We start from the raw sequence: 18521 nt of genomic DNA on the forward strand, positions 1-18521 counted from the left end.
AATAACGAGGGAATAGCCCACACCTGTCCATGAAATAGCTTTTGAGTTGATAGTCCCATTACTTTTGGCCCCTTAAAAAGTGTGAGGCACATATAGAAACCGTTGTAATTCCTACACCGTTCACCTGATTTGGATGTAATTACCCTCAAATTAAATCTGAAAGTCTGCAGTTAAAGCACATCTTGTTTGTTTCATTTCAAAACCATTGCGGTGGTGAATAGAGGCCAAAATATGAAAATTCTGTCATCATCCCAATATTTACGCACCTGACTGTATGTCCAGAACCAGTTTAGTACTAATAATGCAATATACCCACGAGTGAGTCAGCAGTGGGTTAGCTATACCCATATGCTGGTCAGTAGCGTAACTGGTTGTGCCACTCTAGAGTAGAGAAAACTGTAGGCATAATCAGAGAAAATAAACTATTATTTAGGAGCAAACTTAATTCAGATAAAAAGTTTAATATACAATGATGAAAAACTTAAAACTTTCACAAATAATAAATAGACCGACGACTGAAAAGTCATCTTATAGCACATCTGATGGACGTCAGTGTGTTGTCCACCCTAAGAAGATGTGTATAAAAAAACATGCATACATGTATTGTAAATCAATTACCAAGATGTCAAAATGGAAAAGGTGAATTCCATTATAATCATAGGAAACAAACATGATACAATAAATCACAGTTAAAATTTGCTCTGCACCTTGGTCCAATAATCACTAAACATTTCTTGCAAAATGTCACCCAATTGTGGTGTTTTGCTTCCGGGTTCAAATATGGCCTCTATGGGCCCCTTCTGCCACTTGGCACCAGACAATAATCCCATTTATGTATGTTCTAACCAGACATTGATAATCTATGAAAACAACCAGAAGCTTTTGGGGAGCTCCCAAAGGAAGAGAAGGTTCATTTATTGTAAACCACAGTCACGCTCTAGTTCAGTCATTTATCACTGTACAGTGAATGTTCTACAGTGTTTTATTGATAAGGCTGGAATTTTTTAAAAGGTGGATATCCTTGAATAAACATATAAACATATAATAAATCAGTTGAATGTAGGGAAATGGTTTTCCGGGGAATATAGCTTTATTTCTTTGAACTTTGCTCTTACAAAGGTCTAAGCTGTTATTTGTTGGCACGTTACTGTAAATATCACACAAGATTTCCACCACTTTCTAATGACTATACGTATAGTAATGTATGGGAAATATTGGTCTGTGCTGCAATTATAAATTAGACTATATGGTCACCGAAGACTTAATGATAAAATCCAATTCCTTTTGAGAGATTCATAAAATTCACAAATAAGCACATAAAAGTATTAATATGTGATATAACCATTATATTGTGGGAGCATTTCATAAAAGCGAGTGGGTAATACTGCACAGAACAACTTGCAGCTTTTAGTGGTTGATAAATTATAATGTAAATTAGCAAACGGACATAATTTTATAGTGTCAAACCTCTAAAGTGGTCAGAGTAGTAGTAACTTGCGACCCGCCTCGGCTTCGCACGGGAGCAATTTCATCTCGCCACAATCCCCTCCCTGCATGTCATAACAACCTATGTCATGACACAGGGGCAGAACTATGGGAGACAATGGAGGCGCCTGTCGCCGGGCTCTGGCTCTGAAGGGGCACCTCCTCCATTGTCAACAACATATTCACCCCACTTAGGGCTGTTACTATGTATCCGGAGTGTACTGTCATGGCCACCCAATACATGGCATCCCTTCCTGGCACCTGAGAAGCCACCATACACTAGTGGGGAGCTCAATGTCAGACCATCAGCTGCTGCCTTTGTCTATCTATAGCCTGTCTGCATGCAGCAACTGTGACGGGAGGGGGGCACCAAATTATACCTTGCCTCAGGGCGTCTGGGATGAACTTACTCCACTGTCATGACACCCCAGCCCCCTGCATCTCATAACCTATACCATGTCACCCCAGCCCCCTGCATCTCATAACTACCTATGTCATGTCACCCCAGCCCCCTACATCTCATAACAAACTATGCTAAGTCACCCCAGTCCCCTGCATCTCATAACTACCTATGCCATGCCACCCCAGTCCCCTGCATCTCATAACAACCTATGCTAAGTCACCCCCAGCCCCCTGCATCTAAGAACAGCCTCTTGCTTCTCACTCCTGCCCCCTGCATTTCACCACAGCATCCTATATTTCACTAAAGCCCCTTGCATCTTACCACAGGCCTTTGCTTCTCTCCTGCCATATATTGAGGATCACACCATCTTTCCTCATGTGCAGAATAGGTAGAATAGCTATTCTGAGGAAAGTGATGCTCACACTAGTTCACCCTCACACCTACCCTATTCTCCCCTATACTACCCACACTAGTTCACCCTCACACCTACCCTATTCTCCCCTATACTACCCACACTAGTTCACCCTCACACCTACCCTATTCTCCCCTATACTACCCACACTAGTTCAGATGGTTCTCCGAAATGTAAGTTACTTGTCATTTCCTTTGTTAGTCTACAATAAAATTGCTCTTATGTGTATATGTAAGAATCTTTTGTTCCAGCGTTTGGTGCTGTAGTCTTTTTTTTTGTTTTTTGTTTTTTGTTTAGAGATGTTCAGTATTAGAAGCACAAACCAGCCTGTTTATATATGGCTTCCTAACGCGTGAGAACCTTTCAATGACCTCGCTGCGCTGTGCTCTAAGTTTGTATTACAACTAGAAGGTCCCCAATATCTATTAATAAATGTTATATTCATTTATATTATAAATTAATTAGTGGACTCCAGACCATGTTAACCTGCACTGTAGAAACACTAGCTGAGGCTGCAGAGGGCACTAAACCTTTTCATTGTCCCCCATCCCGGCACCTGCACACTCTGGGGTTTCTTTATTTGTGTTTTCTCTTAGGGGTACAAATACGTCCCTTTGGCTCTGCTGCTACCTATATGCAAACTGGATGTAGTCTGGAAGCCAACGGTCTAAATGCCGACCACTGGCTTCCAGACACTCTAATCCTGGCGTGGTACTAATGACAGGCGTCAAACTCTGCGCCGGTCATTAACCAGATGCCGGAAGATCGATGCCCGGCATACCGAACGTAGGGGGGTAGGGTTAGGTTTAGGGCTTCCGGGGGGACTTAGGATTAGGCACCCCCCCGGGAGGGTTAGTGTTAGGCTAGGGGAACGGGGGTTAGAGTTAGGCACCCCCCCGGGGGACAGGTTTAGGCAGCAGGGAAGGGGGGGTTAGGGTTAGGTACCCCTAAGGGAGGGTTAGGGTTGGGAATTAGGTTAGAGATACTTGCCTTCGGACGATCTGGATTTTCACCCTTGCCTGGCAGCCGCTGTCAGAATTTGTGCGTCCGGTGGTAATACTTAACACACCCATGCAAACAATGCTACTTAACAGAGCTCATCATCTCCCCTAATCCCAGAGTTACCGCTGCCTTCCCCAGGCTCTTACAGTTGCCAGTGTCACACACCCTATTTCACGTTTATCTTCTGTCATGGTGTCATCCTTGATTCCGTCCTTGGCTTTGCCCCACACATCCATGCCATCCATGCACTGTCATGTTGTACTCCATTATCAAAACTCTTGTGCATTATCTCATCTACCAATTTAACTACTACAACCCTCTCCTAAACTTTGCACTGTGACTGGCTTCCAATATCCTCCAGCATTCATTTTATTTCATATAAAACACTGGCTGATTTCTGGTGTGAGTAAATCCTAATGCTTGGAGATGCCCTAATATTAAGGCCATACATGGGCCTTTCAAACAACTGCAGTAGGCAAGCATAACAGTGCTTATTGCCTTGTGCAAAACGGACCTAATAAAGTGTAAATTAATGTTTGTTTTTTCCATTGAAGATTTTGTTTAATGAAGTGATAAATTTGGAATTGGTAGCTTTGTAATCTGATGTAATATATTGTAAATCCTGAATAACCCCTGCGCAAAGTTCGGACAAATAAACTACCATTTTGTAGGATGGCAGAGTATTCCGTTTTAGTTGGCAGTCCCAAGTTTAGAATAGTCAGCATGAAAATTGTGTTGTCTAGGTTAGCTAATTGCTCATTTAAAGTGAAAAGCAATTAAGAGTCAATTTCAGGGCTACATGAAGTAGTCTGGGCTAAATCATCCTGCTGCCACCTTTTATGGGTGTACATACCCACACTATAGTCCAAGTGTATACTTTATATGCTGCATACAGTGTTAGTTTGGATATAGTTTCTCACGATGCAGTGAAAATTATTTTGTGGGTTTGACAGGTTGTACAAGGATAACTGTTAATTGAAATTCTGTAAGGGAGTTGAGAAGAATTGCATATTACATGTTAATGTTAAACTTTGTTGTAAATAGGAGTCCTATTTGAATCACATAAATCTTTTATTGCTTATAGTTTTGTAATGAACCTTGTTTATCTGTGTATTTCAGCTCCAAAAACATGCAGCTCTAGACATTTTACCTGCAAGGACCAGGTAACGTGCATCTCAAACGGTTGGAGGTGTGATAACGAGAAGGATTGTCCTGATGGATCAGATGAGGACCCTGAAATATGTAAGTAAATATTACATAATAAGTAACATTATTTTATATTTTTACTGTGCTTGGCAATTTATATGGGAACTCTAACTTCAGAAAATATCATCTTTCATATGATAATTATGCACAGACTATAACAAATCAGATCAGGGATTATATAACTTTACCATATTTTACCTTCTGTGCCTACTATGACATCAGTTAGATCATGTCACATCAATATTTGTCATACCGTGCCATTGAATAAAACACCCTCTTGTCACTATATATTGGGAAACTGCTTTCGGAAGCCAGATAAAATGCTGCAATCCTACTATTAGATCAGGGAGATTCAAAAATTACAAAATAGGTGCTGGTGTGCCTTCAAGAATATTGTACAGTCAGCATTTTACAGTTTGTAAGAGCTAGTTCTGTATAATAGGTATGTTTTAAATTGTTCACAAATCTACATATTTGTCATGACATGCTAATGTATGGTTAGTGTTTAGCTATTCTGTAGTACACACAATTGCCTTCTGTAAATATACAGGGATGCCTATAAGAGGCTCTGTGATGGGTCCGAAGTGTATTTAAACATGAATCTTGAGTGGATACTTTGTATTCATAAAAATATTCTGCACTTATGAAACTTTGATTACTTGTGTCTAGTGCAGGAAAAAGTATATTCTCTAGATAGAAGTCTGATTTTGAACCTCTAACCAGCCCATTAGAAAAATACCTGTGGCTTTCCCTGCTATGCCATATTTTCAGTCCACTGGATTATGGCCTTACTCCCCAGTAATATCTTACTCCGATCCCTGCACGTATTATAACTTATCACTTTCTGCTAATTCGTGCCCCCCAAAGCTATTGTAAATTAAGACCATGGATACGATTTGACAGACGGGCTCTGGAGGAAGATGGGGAGTGACCAAAATGGCCATTCTGCATTTTTAAAAATATGACCTTTGTAAACCAAAAAAATATTATATACAGATGTGTAATAAAATGGTAGCGTAAAAGCGTTAAAGATGATTATCTTATAGAAGCATCTAATCTAGCGTACACATTTCATTGCAACCTATTTTTGGAGTTTTATCATTTTCTACAGTATAGGAAACACTGTAGAGGTTGGATCCTAAAGACCTGTTTATTTTCTGAAGCCCATAAGAAGACTGTAGTGTATAGGTTCATTCATTATACTATTCCGATCAAGCCCCCTCCAAACTTCCTCCTCCTGTTGCAAAAAGAACATCATTAAGACTGTGTAAAGTTTGGTGACTCTGCCCACCCTACAGACATGTGGCACTTGCTTAGGCTCCAGTCTTCACAAGCCCCATCTCACAGTGTCTCATTCATGTTACTCTGGTGTTTGGTATACGTAATCAGAGGGCCATAGCCCATGCCTGGGAACTGAGCACAAAGCCGCAGTGTGCTACGTGTAGGCAGACGTGCAGACCAAAAAATAAACACATGAACAACAAACAAACACACATCAGCTTCTTGCACAGTGATTGCAGAATACCATTTGCGTTTTGTTTGTAGAGTCTAATTTTATGCTTTAGATGTTACTGGACATTTTCTCCCAAGAATTTGACACTGTGTTGCAAATATTGGGTGTCTAGAAACAAGTATCAGACTGGTGACATTGATGAGGATTGGGCTGTTCGCACTGACAAACAAAAGCTTGCATGAGTCTTAAAAAGCATGATAAATCTATATTTATAATTATTCTGATCACTCATTTATTTATCCCCAATCCATATGATGTAGCGCTGCATTCTTTGACATCAGTCCCTAGCCCATTGGGGCTAAATTCCATACCAGGCACACTCATGCACACATTGGGTTTTATCTAAGCACCTTCCCTGTGTGCATCCTATTCATCCAAATCTTAACTTCAGAGTATGTCCCCAATCCCACTATGTGTTTTACAAGGCTATTAAGGTGCCTATCCACGAGACGATTAAGTTGAGCGATTGAATGATAACGATCGCTCAATCATTCATAAATCATTTGCAAATCATTTACAAAAATGTCTAAAATGACCAGCGATGCGCGTTCCCGCTGGTTGTTTAGACATCTATCATTGTGCAAACATGCTGGACAACCTGACAATAACATCAGGTTCAAAATGTTTGCAGATGATTGATGAGCCTGCACTGAATGACTGCTCGTTCAGTGCAGGCTCATCACAGACTGACAAATGTCTGCTAGTCGATGGGCACCTTTAGATCTTTTAAAATGTTGGCATTTCATGGGCACATAAACAAATCAGAACAAGAAAACCCGTGACTTACAGTGCAAGACAAGTACATGGTTTATAATCCTTGCTGCATCAGCTGTCATAACACTCAAAAAGGCAGCAGGGTGGCAGAAATCAAGTGTTGGGTATCGTTGTAGGGAGTATGCAGTAGATAATAGTATACAGTGCATCCAGAAAGTATTCACAATGCTTCACTTTTTCCACATTTTGTTATGTTACAGCCTTATTCCAAAATGGAATAAATTAATCTCTGTCCTCAAAATTCTACACACATTACCCCATAAAAACCTAAAGAAATCACATGTACAGTACATAAGTATTCACAACCTTTGCTCAATACTAGGAGGTTAGGAGATGGATGCTTTAATGAAGAAGTGAGGTTTGAGAGTTTAAGAGGTGGCTTAAACCTCAGGGTTAGGGTTGACATAGGTGTGATCACTAGTTTTTAGTAGCATATAGTTATGCAGGGGTGTGCTTTATTTATATATATATATATATATATATATATATATATATATATATATATATATAATATATATAAATAATATATATCAGTCAGGTCCATAAATATTGGGACATTGACAGAATTTTCATATTTTTGCCTCTGTTTCATTTCAAAGCCATTGTGGTGGTGAATAAACAAGATGTGCTTTAACTGCAGACTTTCAAATTTAATTTGAGGGTAATTACATCCAAATCAGGTGAACGGTGTAGGAATTACAACGGTTTCTATATGTGCCTCCCACTTTTTAAGGGGCCAAAAGTAATGGGACAAACTAAACAATCCTAAATCTAACTTTCACTTTTTAATACTTTGTTGCAAAACCTTTGCAGGCAATTACAGCCTGAAGTCTGGAATGGATAGACATCACCAGATGCTGGGTTTCATCCCTGGTGATGCTCTGCCAGGCCTCTACTGCAAATGTCTTCAGTTCCTGCTTGTTCTTGGGGCATTTTCCCTTCAGTTTTGTCTTCATCAAGTGAAATACATGCTCAATCGGATTCAGGTCAGGGGATTGACTTGGCCATTGCATAACATTCCACTTTTTAGCCTTAAAAAACTCTTTGGTTGCTTTTGCAGTATGCTTCGGGTCATTGTCCATCTGCACTGTGAAACGCCGTCCAATGAGTTCTGAAGCATTTGACTGAATATGAGCATATAATATTGCCTGAAACACTTCAGAATTAATTCTGCTGCTTTTGTCAGCAGTCACATCATCAATAAATACAAGGGAACCAGTTCCATTGGCAGCCATACATGCCCACGCCATGACACTACCACCACCATGCTTCACTGATGAGGTGGTATGTTTTGGATAATGAGCAATTCCTTTCCTTCTCCATACTCTTCTCTTCCCATCACTCTGGTACAACTTGATCTTTGTCTCATCTGTCCATAGGATGTTGTTCCAGAACTGTAATGGCTTTTTTAGATGTTGTTTGGCAAACTCTAATCTGGTCTTTCTGTTTTTGTGGCTCACAAATGGTTTACATCTTGTGGTGAACCCTCTATCACTCTTGTGAAGTCTTCTCTTGATTGTTGACTTTGACACATATACACCTACCTCCTGGAGAGTGTTCTTGATTTGGCCAACTGTTGTGAAGGGGTTTTTCTTCACCAGGGAAATAATTCTTCTGTCATCCACCACAGTTGTTTTCCGTGGTCTTCCGGGTCTTTTGGTGTTGCTGAGCTCTCGGTGCGTTCTTTCTTTTTAAGAATGTTCCAAACAGTTGATTTGGCCACACCTAATGTTTTTGCTATCTCTCTGATGGGTTTGTTATGATTTTTCAGCCTAATGATGGCTTGCTTCACTGATAGTGACAGCTCTTTGGATCTCATATTGAGAGTCGACAGCAACTGATTCCAAATGCAAATGTCACACCTTGAATCAACTCCAGACCTTTTACCTGCTTAATTGATAATGAAATAATGAGGGAATAGCCCACACCTGTCCATGAAATAGCTTTTGAGCTGATAGTCCCATTACTTTTGGTCCCTTAAAAAGTGGGAGGCATATATAGAAACCGTTGTAATTCCTACATCGTTCACCTGATTTGGATGTAATTACCCTCAAATTAAATGTGAAAGTCTGCAGTTAAAGCACATCTTGTTTGTTTCATTTCAAGGCCATAGTGGTGGTGAATAGAGGCCAAAATATGAAAATTCTGTCAATGTCCCAATATATGTGTGTGTGTGTGTGTATGTTTATGTGTGTGTGTATATGTGTGTGTATATATTTCTACTTCAGGGTCCATAGGGTATCCACAGGATACCTTGGGGTATAGGTGTGACGTCAGTCGCAGGGCACCAAAGAGTTAAGCTTTCAGCCTCCCAGGATGCACTAGGTCCCCCTCCTATACCCCGCCCCCGGGCCAAGGCACCTCAGTTTAGTTTGGTGCCCGGCCGGAGTCGGGTGCACCTGTTGGAGTGGGGGCTAGAAGAGCCCCTGAAGCTTATTCTTCATGCAGCTGTGGCTGCACAACTGGATGTACAGCATGGACAGTCAGTCCTGACGTCCATGCTGTCTTCCCTACACCCCGCCGGTACCAGAACGCCGGTACTGATCCGGGGATGCTGGTGGGCGTCTGGGGTCACAGCTAGCGGTGACCCCAGATGCTCCGGACCATGGCCGGATTCAAGGGGGACAGAGGTAAGCAGCGGGGTCCCGCGGTGGGTCCCCGCTGATCACATGGTCCTAAGTCCCCAGGCAGGGGGCACCCTGGGGACTGGCTGCAGCGTGGAGCCAGGCGACCAACCTGCGCTTCCACTACCCCCTGGGACAGCGGACCGCAGCAGAGCGGTAGCGCTGCGGCGTCCCAGGGGTTAAATGCATGCCAGGGGAGCGCGCCTTCCCTGTCTCACAGCCGGCGCCTCCCCCGCTGCACACAGCCCTCTCTGCATGCTGCCGACTGGTACTGTGGCAGCGCTCCTCCCCCAGGCCAGCCTCCTCTCTGCTCCTCGGCGGCCATCTTCTCCAGAACGCATGGTGAACGCTGCTGGAAGCGCTGGACGGAAGCATCGTGGTCTGGGTCCCCCCGCATACCTCTCCTCCGCTGTGGTCAGGTCTGTGTATGCAGCGCTGTGTCCTACCAGGCCCTGTGTCTGTGTAGTTGAGTGATCAGCGCTGTTAGTGCAGGAATTGTTATTTCTCTGCATTGTATGTGACTGTGCTAGCGCTGCTGCCTGTAATCTTTTCTTCATCTAAACTGTCAGCTTTATTACTGTCCCTGTTCTTTCTGCTAAAGCCCTTGCGGTGCGGTGCTGCAGGGTGGTCTCTCGCCTATTTAATACTTAATTGGTGAGAGAGGTCACATACGTGGTGCCATCATGTCTGAAAGTGATTTTCCCCTCCGGCTACAGTGTACCACGTGCAAAGTACCGTTAGCGGAGGGGGAGGGTAGCGCGGAGGGCCTTTGCCGGCAGTGTTTGTCCATGGCGCGGCCTATTACGGTTACAGCACTGGTACAGGAGCCGTCCTGGGCTTGTTTCGCTCAGGCGTTAACAGCTTTAGTGGGCCAGTTAGCTCCGCAGCCCGCGTTTACTCCGATGGGTTTGTCCCAGCAGTCTGTGGTGTCGTCACCCATGCAGGGGTTCCCACGACAATTGGTGGTACCCCACAGTCTCCCTATTTCCCCGCTCCCGGGTTCTCAGGAGCCAGCGTGGGTTAACTCCCTGACGAGTTCTGTACAGCACTTGTCGGATGTGTTGCAAGGGGAGTCTGTGATGCGGTCTCATAAAAGGCCGGTGGCGTCTCTGTCCGCTCCTTATGAGGATGACGAAGGGACGTCTGATGATGGGGAGATTCTAGATCCTTACGATCAGGAACCTCTCCATACTAAGGACGCTGATGCTAAGTCCAAAGTATATATTCCTGGACTTATTCGGGCGGTCCGCACAGCCTTGGTGATTGAGGACGAAGTTCCCCCAGCGGCTAAATCTAAGTATGCCTTTTTCAAAGATGTGAAGGGCGATGCCACAGTCTTTCCTCTTTCGGGTCAGTTGGTGGACCATTTAGAGGAGGCGTGGAAACAACCTGGCAAAAGATACCAGCCGCAGAGACGCCTGGCGGTGGCTTATCCGTTCGCGGATAATTATTTTGCGAAGTGGGAATCCCCTCCACAGGTGGATTCTCACGTGACCCGTCTTGTCCGTAGTGCCACATTGCCGATGCCATCCATGTCCTCCCTTAAGGATGCTACGGACCGCAAGGTAGAAATCTGCCTGAAGTCCGCTTATTCCCTTGCAGGGGGGGCAGCACGGCCGGCTATGGCCATTTGCTGGGTTGCCAGAGCGATGGAGCGCTGGGCGGATTCATTAGAGGCTTCTTTTGAATCCGACTGTCCGGCCGATCAGGCGGAGTTGATTGGCAATCTCCGTGATTCGGCCACCTACATCAACGAGGCGGCTCTAGACATTAGTACTCTGGTGTCTAGAATTTCTTCAGCAGCGGTAGCTGCTCGTCGCACCTTGTGGCTGCGATCCTGGAAGGCGGACGCAGATTCCAAGAAAGGTCTGGAAGCGTTGCCGTTTACCGGAGAAGTTCTCTTCGGTCCGGATCTGGATAAGATTGTGGCCACGCTGGCGGCAGCCAAATCTGCCTGTCTCCCGTCGGCCGCTGCTCCTTCTGGTTCGGGACCATCGTCCTTTCGGTCATCTAGGGCCCAGGGCAGGCCCAAACCACAGTCGTTTCCTCGACAGGCTGGCCCTAAGAAATCGGTCAAGCCCCGGAAGCAGGCATGGAGTACCAGACGTCCGGCCCCCAAGCCAGATGACAAGCCTGCGGCCTGACGGTCCGGGCCTCCCTTTGGGGGATCCCAGGGTGGGAGGCCGCCTGCTACAGTTCGCCCAGTGTTGGTCGACCACTACGACAGACACTTGGGTTCTGGAGGTGGTTTCTCACGGATACGCCCTCTCCTTCCGGCACAGACCCCCGGCTCGCTTCTTCACCACGGGTCTCCCATCAGACCGGAACAAGGCTACGGAGCTGCGGAAGGTATTGCACACTATGCTCCAGGCTGGAGTTATAGTGGCGGTTCCATTCTCCCAGAGGGGCCAGGGTTTCTATTCAAATCTATTTTTGGTACAGAAACCCAATGGGTCATATCGTCCGATTCTCAACCTCAAAGCACTCAACAAGTCTTTGCGGGTCCCGAAGTTTCGGATGGAGACCCTACGGTCCATCATTCTGGCGCTGGAACCTGGGGACTACTTGGTGTCATTGGACATACAGGACGCTTACCTGCATGTCCCTATTCTTTGGCGCCATCAACAGTTCCTCAGGTTCGCAATCAGCAGCGACCACTTCCAGTTTCGGGCGTTACCTTTTGGCCTGGCAACAGCACCACGTGTTTTCACCAAGGTGATGGCGGTCATGGCGGCTTCTCTGCGGCTGCAGGGAGTCCGCATGTTGCCGTATTTGGACGACCTGTTATTGGTGGCAGGATCTCCAGAGCTCCTGTTACGCCACTTGGACCTGACCATTGCACTGCTGCAACGGCACAGCTGGCTAATCAACTGGCAGAAGTCCACTCTAATCCCGTCTCGGAGGATTCTGCATCTTGGAGCCTTATTGGACTCGGGACAGCAAAGGATCTTCGTGACGGAGGACAAGATCTCTGCTTTACAGTCAAGGGTGCGCAGTTGTCTGCACAGCCGCCGGGTGTCCTTACACTCGGCGATGAGGTTACTGGGCTCCATGGTGTCGGTGTTCGACATGGTGGAATACGCCCAGTTTCACTCCAGATCTCTGCAGCACCTGATCCTGTCCAAGTGGAACGGGCTGACTCAGTCTCTGAAGTCCCAGACGATTGTGCTCACCCAGGAGGTTCGCCTGTCCCTTACGTGGTGGTTACAGACGACCCACCTCAACAAGGGACGTCCGTTCTGGGTTCCAAATTGGGTCCTGTTGACAACGGACGCCAGTCTTCGGGGCTGGGGAGCAGTTTCGGGTCCACACTTGTTCCAGGGCAGGTGGACGCCGACAGAAGCGGAGCTTCCAATAAATATCTTGGAACTCCGTGCGGTCTTCAATGCTCTCCAGCAGGCACAGCGGTTTCTCCAGGGTCGCCCGGTGCAGGTCCAGTCGGACAACGCTACCACCGTGGCCTACATAAACAGGCATGGAGGAACTCGCAGTCGGGCGGCTCTCGTAGAGGTCTCTCGGATCCTGGTTTGGGCGGAGCGCAATCTTCCGGCCATATCAGCGGTCTTCATCAATTGGGAGGCGGACTTTCTAAGTCGCCAGGACGTTCATCCGGGGGAATGGTCCCTGCACCCGGACGTTTTTCAACTACTGGTGGACAGGTGGGGTCTTCCAGAAATCGACCTCATGGCGTCCCGGCACAACAACAAGTTGCCGGTGTACGGGTCTCTCACAAGAGACGAAGGGGCGTCTCTGGCGGATGCTCTGTCCGTCCGGTGGACGTTCCGGTTCGCATACCTGTTCCCTCCGGTCTCCCTTCTTCCACGGGTAATCCGGAAATTCAAACAGGAAGGAGGGATGCTCCTGTTGATAGCTCCCGCGTGGCCCAGACGGCACTGGTTCTCAGACCTTCAGGGTCTGTCCGTGGACATTCCTCTGCGGTTGCCGCTACGACCGGACCTTCTGTCTCAGGGTCCTTGCCTTCACCCGGACCTGACTCGGCTGTCTTTGACGGCGTGGCTGTTGAGACGGCCATGCTGAGGTCCCGGGGGTTTTCCAGCTCTGTGGTGCGTACCATGTTGCGAGCTCGGAAACCGTCTTCCGCGAGGATTAACCATCGCGTGTGGCATACGTTCTTCCAGTGGTGTCGACCGAGAGGTTATGCACTGCGGGAGTTTCGTCTGTCTCGGATTCTCGCCTTCCTGCAAGCGGGACTAGATCATGGGCTTCGCCTTGCTTCTTTGAAGGTACAGGTTTCGGCCCTATCTGTCTGGTTTCACCGTAGGATTGCTACAATCCAGGATGTGCGCACCTTTATGCAGGGTGTTCTCCGCATTCAGCCGCCCTTTGTTCCACCTGTGGCGCCTTGGGATTTGGCTGTGGTCCTGAGGGCTCTCCAAGGACCGCCGTTTGAACCACTGGGCTCAGTGGATCTTAAATGGCTAACAGCTAAGACTGTTTTCCTTCTGGCCATTGCTTCGGCCAGACGTGTTTCTGAGTTAGGGGCTCTTTCTTGTAGACCCCCTTTCTTGGTTTTTTATGGGAACAGGGCAGTGCTCCGCACTCGGCCCGAGTTTCTTCCCAAAGTTGTTTCCCAGTTTCATATTAACGAGGAAATAGTTGTTCCGGCCTTTAACTCACCGGGTCTTTCCGTGGGTGAGGCCTCTTTGGATGTTGTGCGGGCCTTAAGGACTTATGTTGACCGCACTTCTTCGTTTAGGAAGTCGGACGCTTTGTTTGTCCTCTTTGGCTTCCGTAAAAAGGGTTGGCCTGCTTCAAAGCAAACTTTGGCAGCCTGGATCCGTATGGCTATTTCTGAAGCTTATCTTCATGAAGGCCTACCGGTCCCTCCTTCTCTGAAGGCTCATTCCACTAGGTCTGTGGGTCCTTTGTGGGCAGCTCGACGTGGTGCCTCGGCAGTTCAGATCTGCAAGGCTGCTACGTGGTCTTCTGTCCATACCTTCGTGAGGTATTACAGGTTTGACACCTTCGCCTCTCAGGATGCTTCCTTCGGGCGGCGGATTCTCCTTTCTGCACAGGAGCGTCCCCACCCTTAAAGGATACTGCTTTGGGACATCCCCAAGGTATCCTGTGGATACCCTATGGACCCTGAAGTAGAAAATATGAGATATGGTAAGAACTTACCCTTGTTATCTCTATTTCTACGAAGTCCATAGGGTTCCACAGGACTCCCGCCCTGTCGCACCTGTGCTGCAGATGGGCTTTGCTCTGGTCACCGGTTTTCCGTCTCCCTCTGGTGAGAATGTGATTCTTGTATGTGTCCAGATCTTTGTTCTCTCTCTTCCTTCTCCTCCTCCGGCCTATGGCTTGGTAACTAACTGAGGTGCCTTGGCCCGGGGGCGGGGTATAGGAGGGGGACCTAGTGCATCCTGGGAGGCTGAAAGCTTAACTCTTTGGTGCCCTGCGACTGACGTCACACCTATACCCCAAGGTATCCTGTGGAACCCTATGGACTTCGTAGAAATAGAGATAACAAGGGTAAGTTCTTACCATATCTCATATTATGTATATGTATATTTTCTTATTAAGTTTACTTAAGAGGGTTGGCCAAATCCTCTTTGTTTCCAGTCTTCTTACCCTGCCTTCCCTTTGTACAATTTGGTTTGGTGTTTTTGTGTTGGCCATTTTGCAGCATAAAAGAACGTCCGGTCACAAGGCGGGTGCAAGTGGTTACTTGAGGTACGCTCCATTTGTTGACTGGTATTTGGCTGTGACACCCTACTGGGGTCAGTGTTGTCACCCAAACGGGTGGGTAATCAAGCATGTGCTGAGCTGCAGTGGGAGACTGCTCGTGGCTGTCTTCTATGCGTGTGGGGGGGGAGCGATCACACTGATCGCGCCCCCCCTGGCTTTGAGCCGGGCTGAAGGGGCACAGAGCGCCCCCCCTCCCCAGTGCGGTGCTGCAAAACTTTTTTATTTTTCTCGGGAAGAGGGCGTGGCCATGCCTCTCGCAATTGGGCCACGCCCTCTGTTACCCGGGCCAGCCGTGGCTCTTGGCGGGCCTGGTTGAGTGGATATAGCTGGTGCTTATAGGGGTGGTTATAGTCAGGGGCCTATCTGTAATGGGTACAGGGTGTGCGGGGAACACTGGCCCCTGGTTCCAGGGGGGCCTCGCACCGCACACCCTGCACCCATAATGTTACTTAGCTCTCCGGAGTCCCACATCGGCGCTGGGGTCTGGAGCTGTAAAATGGCCATGGCGCCCATTTTCCCGTTGTATGCGCAGTAAAGGGAAAATGGCCATCGTGGCAATTTTCCCAGTGACCTGTGCATACACTATAGACTCTTGGTACACTCTCTAGTGCCCAGAGTCTATAACTCCGGCGCTGGCCGCGCACAACTCAGTGTGTTGGCGGGCGGAGAGGAGGGGGCCAGTGTTGGAGACTGCACACGGGCCCCCTCCTCTCTAGAAACGCCCCTGGTTATAGTGGTGTGTGCACTTTGGGTGGGGTCCACCTGCCCACCTGCAGTGATTGGGCATTGTAGATTGTCTGCTGTTTCTTTGCCACATTAATTTAAATAAATATAACTTTCATTTTAATAAATAGCTAACGGTTTAACTGCCAAATAGAAGTCTGAGGGCAGGATGTACTAAAAGCAAAATGCTTTTGTCTGCACACCCTGTATGTACCAAGCTTGGACCTGTTAGGTAACTGCCACCTATAGAATGAGTGATAGAAGCCTATGGCATTAGTTCCCAAACTCTCCTAATTTAAGGCGCCCTAGAGTATCTGCATATTTTCCACAGCACCCCTATGTCAAAAGTTTAGCAACAATTATTCTATTAAATAAATTGTGTTTATCTGTTACTCTTAGGCTCAGTTATGTGGTCTGGGACAGGGTTGTGCTCTGTTTGTCCACATATGTTATGATTGGCAGCCACCAGAACTGTTTTTTCTATCACATTGACTATAAATATTTTGATTTTGGTTCTGGACCACCAGCCTCAAGCTCCCTTGCCAAGTACCCCAGGATGCCACGGCACCCAGTTTGGTAACAATTGGCTACATGGGCTTGTCAATCCCCTGCGACACGCGTCACCCGGCGCTTGCAAAAAAGGTCATAAACCCAGAAGTCCTATCATCGCAAAGGACAGTTCTTTTCGGAAGAGATGTCCTTTGCAATTTTATTCACAATTGTAGGTGCATACTGGTATTATTAACGCTTCTATGCACCCGATACGTGGCGGGATGTACCGCATCCAAAATGCGATGCTTAGTACATCACGTTCACAGTGTCTTTGTTTAATATTATAAGTTAGTTAAGTGATTCATGCACGTGACACACACTCCATCCGATGGAAAGCTTAGTAGTTTTACGGATTGACATTTAAAAAATTGATATGCTTGTCAAAAAGGAATACAACATGTTCCTCTGAGAAAGTGCTGGAGGCACAGAGTTGGAGGGAATTGAGGGAAAAAGAAAATCTATTGTCCCATACTCTGCAATCCTACTGTATGCATGTTGTAGCATGTCGGAACAGTAGGTTTATCTAAATGACCATTGCTCAGTTGTAACAAGAATGTTTACATTGACATGTCTAATCCAACCTAAATTAACAAATGCGTATTCCCTATAATGTATTTAATAAAAGATCCAACCTTTGACCTCGTAGGACTCAGACTTATTGAAGTAATTGGAGCAGAGGTCACTTTGTGGTAACAACTGTAAACACAGCATTTCCACTACGCCTTAATAGTTCAGATCTCCGAGATTGAGCACTTGGCTGATACTTTACATCTAATCTCTGTCAGGAAGTGTGTCCTACATCACATGAAGGATTTTACAACAGAGGGTTATTGTATTAGAGAAACAAATCCCAATAATTGGCACATTGTATCTAAATCTTTTCTCCAGCTATATTAGATATCTGTGACATGCAAGAGTAGGCCGCACCATAATAGCCATGATTGAGCGTTGCCTAGTTTGAGCAGTTGTTTGTACTTTTTGTATTTTTATATGCATTTTATTCATTGACTGACTGAGCCATTAAGAAACACGTTTGGCTCTTGTGACAAGGATCCAGTGTGAATAGAGGTCTGATGTAACTAGCATAACAAAGCCTCTAAGGTGATATTATAATGTATTCGTTAAATTCCAAATTGGAATCCATTCCAAGGCAGCTGATTGCAGTGTTTTCATTGCCTTTTTAAACAGATTAGTTACATTTTTGTTTAAAATTATACACCCTAGGTGACGCCCGGGAATCTCTTTCTTTTTTTTTCTGGGTTATAATAAAGTTATTATTTGTAAGCACACTCCTCCCTCTATGATTTGAAGATGGGCAGTAGTTCATATGTGCAGTAAAATGACAATGGGTTATTGGGGGAGGGGTTGTTAAAGGGTTTTAGTTACTGGCGATTAGAAGAGAAAGGAATAGGCCAGTGCTTCCTATACATGATTTCTACATGTGGATTTAAAGTTGGCTCAGAATATTATCCAATCAGAACATTTGAGGTCTTGTTTGTGTATCCATCCGGCAGGTGACTTGTCACTTTGTACAGCCAGTTGTACAAATTAGTCTTTATGGGTTATGGCTGCCCAGCATTCAGGTTTAGCCAAATTGGAAATGGATCCTCTCGCTCGTTGGTCTGAGAAGCAGACTCCGCCTGTGTTGGGCCAGTTCTAATAAAATAATAGCTGTACCCTATTGCAATGTGCCTTCAGGAAACTTCAGTTTAATTAAGGGCTGTTTTAGCAGAATCTAATTTTAATATACGAGTTGAACCAAAATGTAAAAAGTAATCTGCAAAATTCACAATGTTATATGTAAATGTTTTCATACATAAAAGAACTGATGTGACATACAATTGAATATCACATTTTTTTTGCTGAAATGTGTGTTTACTAGTACAATAAAGAAATCACTAACCTATATTCATCAACCGTTGTAAAACATACACTGGTCAAAGCAGAGATATAAAAATACAATAGTGTGTCAGGGAGTATCAACAACCAGTATTGACTATGATAGATCATAAGAGAGAAACTAAATACACCTGTTATTTCCTTAAGTAGCAGATTGCAAGGAGATGTCTTCTGTACGTGTTCATGAGTAAAACTAAAAAGGATGCTGAGATATTT

Source organism: Taudactylus pleione, unplaced genomic scaffold (genome assembly GCF_031769625.1).
Source record: "Taudactylus pleione unplaced genomic scaffold, aTauple2 ptg000130l, whole genome shotgun sequence".
Lineage (NCBI taxonomy): Eukaryota > Metazoa > Chordata > Amphibia > Anura > Myobatrachidae > Taudactylus > Taudactylus pleione.